The 7,697-nt window shown below is 37.8% G+C and overlaps 1 pseudogene; it reads right to left on the bottom strand.

Moving 5' to 3' along the window:
* Positions 1–731: 731 nt before the first annotated feature.
* On the bottom strand, positions 732–1,098 carry LOC114227941 (60S ribosomal protein L34-like; annotated as a pseudogene).
* Positions 1,099–7,697: the final 6,599 nt, after the last annotated feature.

Below are 7,697 nucleotides of genomic sequence, written 5' to 3'. Positions count from 1 at the left end.
GAAATCAAGTACAATAAAAAAAAAAACAATCAAACACATGGAGACTGAATAGCATGTGATTAAACAATGAATGGTGCCAGGACTGACCAGCAGACCCTGAGAAATGGATGAATTGATTAATCTGATACACGTTTCTGTGAAAGAGAGGACTAAGGGACTGCCTGGCTAAAGGAACCTGCCTCCTTAAGCTTTTTTTGTAGCAACAGTTTGAACTAAAATTAACCTCTAGATACTATCAGCAGGGTAAGTATCCTTGAGAAATCACATGCTTCTACAATGTCATGTCTAAAGACTAAACATAGAGATTCTAGTAAAACACATGGGGGCTCAGACTTGTTTGGAAAAGTCAAGGCAGGGACTGCCATCTTTGGCAAGGTTTCCCTAGAGCCCACGACCTTTTGGAGAATCCTCCTTACAGATTTCCAACCAAGCCTTGTGCTTCCCCACATATCTCCCTTTTGGTTTTGCTGGCTGCAGAAGAAAGAGGAAGGTGGCGAACTTTCTGCTTTGGAATGTCGGGGTCCACAAAATGCGTTCACTGCTCAAGTTCTGATTTTGTAGACTATAAGAAAAACAAAGAGAATTATAATGATAGCAATGATTAGTCAGCTCTGGTACTAATTCATTCTAGGAAACCATGTGGTGGTGTCTATCCACTCTAAATGTTCCTTTACTGTGTTCCAAGCAGTAGTCTATTTTTTTTTATTACTCAAAAAGCTTCATTTTTAAATTTATTTAATTTTCTGACTCTGTGCTTGTGCCTTTAACACTTTCACAACAATTTTCTGCTCCTCAATAATGAAAGCACACTTGATCCCGACACAGACACATTTAGCACACATGGATCCAACATAGGCCCTGCTGACGTGTTTTTTTTTTTTTTTTTTTCATTTTAGACAACCTCATTACAACATTAGGTCTCACAGCATGAACTCCGTGAAGTCGGGCTGGGAACACACTACATGCAGATTTTGGTGCTTTCCCAAACTTCTTGGTATAAAGGTAAACAATTCTATTACCAGGTGTTCAGGACAGTCTAGGTTTGTTAGAGGCTGTATTGTAGGACAGTCTCTGATGATATGTCAAACGCTGGACCATGGAGAATACCTAAACTGAAGTCATCGTCCCTGGAAGAGCAGTAGTCTATTTTTTGTGTTCATTGATAATAAGTAAGGACTCTTTAATTTTCCTTTGCAACATGTTTAATTCTTCAGTAAGGTTATCATGAAAGACTCCCTATAGATGCTTTTTAACATCAATCTACTGATGGTGACTACTGTTCTATTTTAAAGGGGTGACACATATGTGATTATGCTCCCATCACAATTAAGCACTTACCTGTATGCTATGGCATCCTGTTTTCCCCCCAGATATTCAATGGCTACCTCTATTGCCTGTATTCTAGCTAATATTTTTGATATATGTGCTGTTGTATTGTGAATTCCCTAGTTACATTATAGGCCATATTGTCCACAAATGTGGCAGTCTTCCCAGACTCAGAAAGGGCCACCACAGCGACACTGGCAGTAGTAAGAATAACAACAGCCAAGATGATGGCTACAATGAGCATTCCCCAAAATCTTTTGGGCCATAATTGACTCCGTACTCTTTTTTAGACTTTGATATCTGATAAGCCTTGCCATTTCCTGGTGAGATTAACAGGTATTAGGATTTCTGTTTTTTCCTAAGTACTATAATTGTGCTGATGTTCAATGAAGTAATATTCTGGGTAGTAATACAGGATGCAAAAATAAGCTCCTTCTCTAACCTGTACTAGAAAAGATGAACTATGGTTTATTAGTAGATTGGGGCCCATAATAAAGACATAGAGGTGAGTGATGCAAATCAGGCTATTGTTAGAAAGATTATTAGTAAAAGTTATACTATAGTGGCCAGAGGAGTTTTGGTAGTCACCTTGCCACAATTTCAAAGGGTTGAAAACATGGCCTAATCTCTATAAAGTGTCCTGAACTGGCTAGCCTAGTACTAGAGGTCATGGGGAACTCGTCCGTCCCTCAGTCTAAATCTCAGGCATGCCTGTATAACTGATGTAACTAATTAGATGCACGGTCTACTAATTAGATGCACGTTGTACTAGAATGTCAATGTGGTTGGCTTGCAAATGACCATGTGGGTTCCAACTTATAACCTGTTGGTCCCCTAGGACCATCAAATAGGCATGATTTCCTAGATAAACTTCCCAATGGGATGCCTCAGTAGAGGGGTCCCACTTCTTATTTTGCTTACATGGAGGAATGGGAGGCACCATGGCATTAGTCAGATTACCACAGGCCAGACTGCCTGCTGAGAAAAATATATAATTTACCAAATTGCTTTAAAAAACTTCTTTATATCTGAAAAACAAAAAGTTTAAGAATCAGCAATACTTTCAACAAAAGTTAAAAAACTATATAATTATTTTCTATTTCTTCAGCTCTATAATAAAATTATTGTTTCTTCTGATTTTTCCTGCTAGTACTTCTATAAATCTAGATACTTTATAGAGTAATGCAAATGATATGGAATCTTGTCTTTTCTGTAAACCACAATATTCAAGAATAATAATTAGAGCTATAAATGAAAGTATATAGCTCTAACTGGTTTGGCTCAGTGGATAGAGCATCGGCCTGCAGACTGAAAGTATAATATAGTTATTATTATTTGATGAAGCTTCCCATGTACCTTAAGTAAAAAAATTTCCTTCATGAGAAGAAAGCAAACACTTGAGGCATTCTAGAGCCTGTTGGAATGGTCTAAAGCCAATTCTAGGTCAAGAAAAAGTTTCTTAAAATTTAAACACTGGGAAGGTAGTCAAATACATTAGACTAAAATATTATTATTATTAAATAGTATTAACTAATTTACTCATGTAATCAAGTTCCTAATTAATATCATGTAATTATTTTAATAATATATATATAAAACCTTTGCTTCCTAGGTAAATTTGGAAAAACTCTTTTTTCCCTTTACTTTTAGAAATAGGTTCATTTTTCCAATGGAAAATATACTCATATTCTTAAAAAGCATAACAGAGATAACATGACCTTGACAACTCTCAGGAGACTGGAGAAAGGGTGGTTGTGTATGTGGGGAGATAGCAGGTCCTGGGGTTTGTTCTGAGGACTGCAGTAACTCTTGGGCCTCTAATAGGTTTAGTGTAAAAGTACCATTTTTTTTCTTTACAAGGAGAGTTTCCCCCTCCCCTGACCCCACTGCTGCTGCTTCTGTAGCCTATTCAAGAGTACTTCTGTAGCTCTAGTCCTCTAGGATAAATGCTTGAGGAGTTTAAATAATTATTTCTCATATTTTTCCTTTTCTGGGTAGATTAACAATATGAAATCTTACATATAAGAAGAGATCTTAAAAAAAGAAACCAAAAAAACCGAAAACCCTACAGTAAATGAATGAGTACTTACAAAAGGGTGGACTGGGACATTAGCCTTAGAATTTTATTTTATACTAACCTAGTACAGCAAATGGTTTCTAAGTGGTACAACATCTAAACAGTAGAGACCAAAGATTCCCTATATTCATAAAATGGTGAGCTGCAAACTAAGTCCCCCAAAGATAAGAAAGCAAGTAAAGAATATTAATCAGTAACCAAATTACATTATAAGCAGGCAAGAACTTCTACTAGCTAAGAGTTTATAGTGGCTGATGCCTTGAGAGGGAGGGCAGGAAGGGTCCCCAAGATTAAGAAGAATTCTGGCAGCTTCTAGGAAGTTTCTACAATCCCTGCCATGTGTTAAGCCTGCTACAAGTAGCTGCAGCCCCTAGCAAAGCAAAATAAGCCCCATCTTTAAGCAAATTAAACCAAACAACAAATACATAAAACAAAAATAAACAGAGACCCTCTATGTATAATATTTATAGGTATGCACAACCTACAGACAAGACTTAATAAACCAGACTCCTTTCTATGGAGCTTTTGGAAGATATTTTATAGTGCCCGGGACTTACAGCCAGAGTGTGGCCCAGGGACTCCAGGATGGGGTGGCCAGTGAACACTTACAAACAGCCTGTTGTTCACAGATTTTATTATATTCCACTCTCCATGATAGATATTGACTGGTGTCTAGATCTGTTTTGGCCAAAATCTGCCAGTCCCAAGGAATTATATGATAATTTTCAGACAAGGCATTAAGGCGTCCTTTTGTAAATGGACAGTCAGCCCCATTTTCTCTAATACCTTTCCTTATTTCTTTAAAGGTATTAAAGGAGAGCAGTTCATGAATTCTATTAACTTGTTGATCTTGCATAACTAGGCAAGCCAAAGTTCTCCTTCTAACATGACTCTCCTGACACGGGATCTCATAATCAAGGATCTATTTGGTGGACTCTCCAACACCAGAGTTGGAGGATTGGGAAATATTTCCTCCAGTGGTGGGGCTTTAGGTATTATAGACTCTATGGGCTCTGCTTCAGAAGGAAGGGGTGATAATAAATCCTCCTGTCACTCTGTAGGCTTTTGATCTTCTATATGAAGTGGGCATAGTGCAGCTTGAACAAGAGCCTACATAGTTAATGATGATAAGGGCACTTGTTTTCCCTGGGCCTGATTTCTCTTTAAATTCCTGCCTACTTATTCCCAGAGATTAAGATCTAGTGTTCTAGTATCAGGGAACCAAGGATTATAAATTATGACAGTTTGTAATAAGCTTTTTAGTTGTTCTGTAACAGAGGCACCACCTGCTTTTAATAACTGTTTCAGCACTGTGATATATTGCTGCTGTTCTGTGGACAACAGTTGTCCTATTATGAAGCCTTAGCTGAAAAACAATTCCCTCGAACTTGGAAATCCCCAGTGGGCTCCAGTGACTTAATTTCATTTTCTTCCTCTTAGTTTTCGAGGGTTCTGTCGTGTTTCATTGTGTTCCTGGGTCCTCACATGGGGCACCACTTGCCGTGACTGACCAGCAGACCCTGAGTGACAGATGAATGGATTACTCTGACACATGATTCTATGAAAGAGAGGGCTAAGGGACTGCTTGGCTAAAGGAACTGGACAGCCCCATTCAGCTGCCTCCTTAGGCTTTTTTTGTAGCAACAGTTTGAACTAAAATTAACCTCAGATACTATCAGCAGGGTAAGTATCCTTGAGAAAGCACATGCTTCTACAAGGTCACGTCTAAAGACTAAACATAGAGATTCCAGTAAAATATCGGGGGCTCAGACTTGTTTGGAAAGGTCAAGGCAGGGGCTGCCACCTTCATCAAGGTCCCCCTAAAGGGCCCTGACCTTTTGGAGAATCCTCCTTACAGACTTTCCAACCAAGTCCCATGCTTCTCTACAGAATGGGTTACCAAATAGATCAAAGAAGAAATAAACAACATCCTGGAAACAAATGACAATGAAAACACAACAATCCAAAATTTGTGGGACACAATGAAAATAGTCCTCAGAGGGAAGTTTATAGCACTACAGGCTCACCTCAAGAAACAAGAAAAACTGGTAATAAGTTATCTAACACTAACACTTAAAGAACTAGAAAGAGAGCAAATAGAAAAGCCAAGGGTAAGTAGAAGGAAAGAAATAATAAAAATCAGAGCAGAAATAAATGACATTGAGACCAAAACAAAACAAAACAAAACAAACAAACAAACAAACAAAAAAACAATAAAAATGATCAATAGAACCAAGAGCTAGTTCTTTGAAAGGATAAACAAGATTGATGAACCTCTAGCCAGGCTCACCCAGAAACAAAGAGAGAGGACCCAAATAAACAAAATCAGATATGAAAGAGGGGAAGTAACAACTGATCCCACAGAAATACAAAGAATTGTACAAAAATACTATGAACAACTCTATTCCAACAAACTGGACAACCTAAACAAAATGGACATATTCCTAGATAAATACAACCTTCTAAAACTCAATTAGGAAGAATCAGAAAACCTGAATCAGCCAATAACTACTTCCACCAAACAAGAGCCCTGGTCCAGATGGCTTCACGGAGGCATTTTACCAAACATTGAAAGAAGAACTAACACCAATCCTCCTCATACTATTCCAAAATATTCAAAAGAAGGAACATTTCCAAGCTCCCAAAACCAGATAAATACACTACAAAGAAAGAGAATTATCAGCCAATATCCCTGATGAACATAGATGCTAAAATCCTCAACAAAATATTAGCAAATCTGACTCAGCAATGCATTACATAGATCATAACCCATGAAAAAGTGGGATTTATTCTGGGCATGCAAGGCTGGTACAATATCCACAATTTAATAAATGTGATACACCACATAAACAAGTTGAAAGACAAAACCACATGATCATATCAATTGATGCAGAAAAGTATTTGACAAAATCCAACACCCATTTTTGATAAACACTCTCAGCAAAGTGAGAATAAAGAGATAATACCTCAACAAAATAAAAGCTTTATATGACAAACCTACAGCCAGCATCATACTTAATGAGAAAATACTAAAACCCTTATCCCTAAGAATAGGAACAAGACAGGGATGACCAAAGGACTTGTATGCATGCATATAAGCCTAACCAATAGACACAGACAACAGGGGGGTGAGGGCTGAGGGGGGCATGGGGGGTAATGGGGGAATAAGGACACATATGTAACACCGTAATCAATAAAGAAATTTTTTAAAAATTCCCCCAAAAAAGACAGGGATGCTCACTTTTACCACTCCTGTTCGATATAGTACTGGAAGTGCTAGCCATAGTGATCAGACAAGAAAAAGAAATAAAAGGCATCTAAATTGGGAAAAAAAAAGATGTAAAACTGTCATTATTCACAGACAATATGATATTGTACATAAAAAATACTAAAGACTCCATAAAAAAGTACTAGATTTAATAAATGAATTGGCAATGTAGCAGGATACAAAATTAACACCCAGAAATCTATGGCATTTTTATACACCAATAATGAACTCATAGAGAGAGAAAGTAAAAAACAAACAAACAAAAAACAACAACAACCACATTTACCATTGCAACAACAAAAACAAACAAACATTAAGATACATAGGAATAAACTTAGCTAAGGAGGTAAAAGACCTGTACTCAAAATTACAGAACACTGAAAAAAAGATAGAAGAAAAAATAAACAAGTAGGAGGATATACCATGTTCTTGGATTGGTAGAATCAACATCATTAAAATGTCTATACCACCCAAAGTGATCTAAACTGAGTGACCAGATCATTATGATCTCTGAACACATAATAATCTGGCCACTCAGTGTGTGTGTGTATGTGTGTGTGTGTGTGTGTGTGTGTGTGTGTGTGTTAGAGGCCCAGTGCATGAATTCGTGCATGGGTGGGGTCCGGCCACCTTGGCCAGGGGGAGGAGACGTGGGCGGTTGGCTGGCCTGCCTGCTGGTTGAACTCCTGGTCGAGGGGACAATTTGCATATTAGCTTTTTATTATATAGGATATACACTGAGTGGCCAGATTATTATGTGTTCAGACATCATAATAATCTGGCCACTCAGTGTATATATTCAATGCAATCCCCATTAAAATACCAATGACATACTTCACAGACCTCGAACAAACTCTCCAAAATTTATTTTATTTTATTTTTTCTTATTTGATTGAGGTATTACAAATGTGTCCTTATCTCACCATTGTCCCCCTATCCCCCCAGTCCTGCCCTCACCCTCACCCCCTGTTGTCTGCATCCATCGCTTATGCTTATATGCATGCATACAAGTCCTACGATTGATCT

This window comes from Eptesicus fuscus, chromosome 1 (assembly GCF_027574615.1).
Source record: "Eptesicus fuscus isolate TK198812 chromosome 1, DD_ASM_mEF_20220401, whole genome shotgun sequence".
NCBI classification, from domain to species: Eukaryota; Metazoa; Chordata; class Mammalia; order Chiroptera; family Vespertilionidae; genus Eptesicus; species Eptesicus fuscus.
This window is presented reverse-complemented; position numbering and strand designations above follow the sequence as displayed.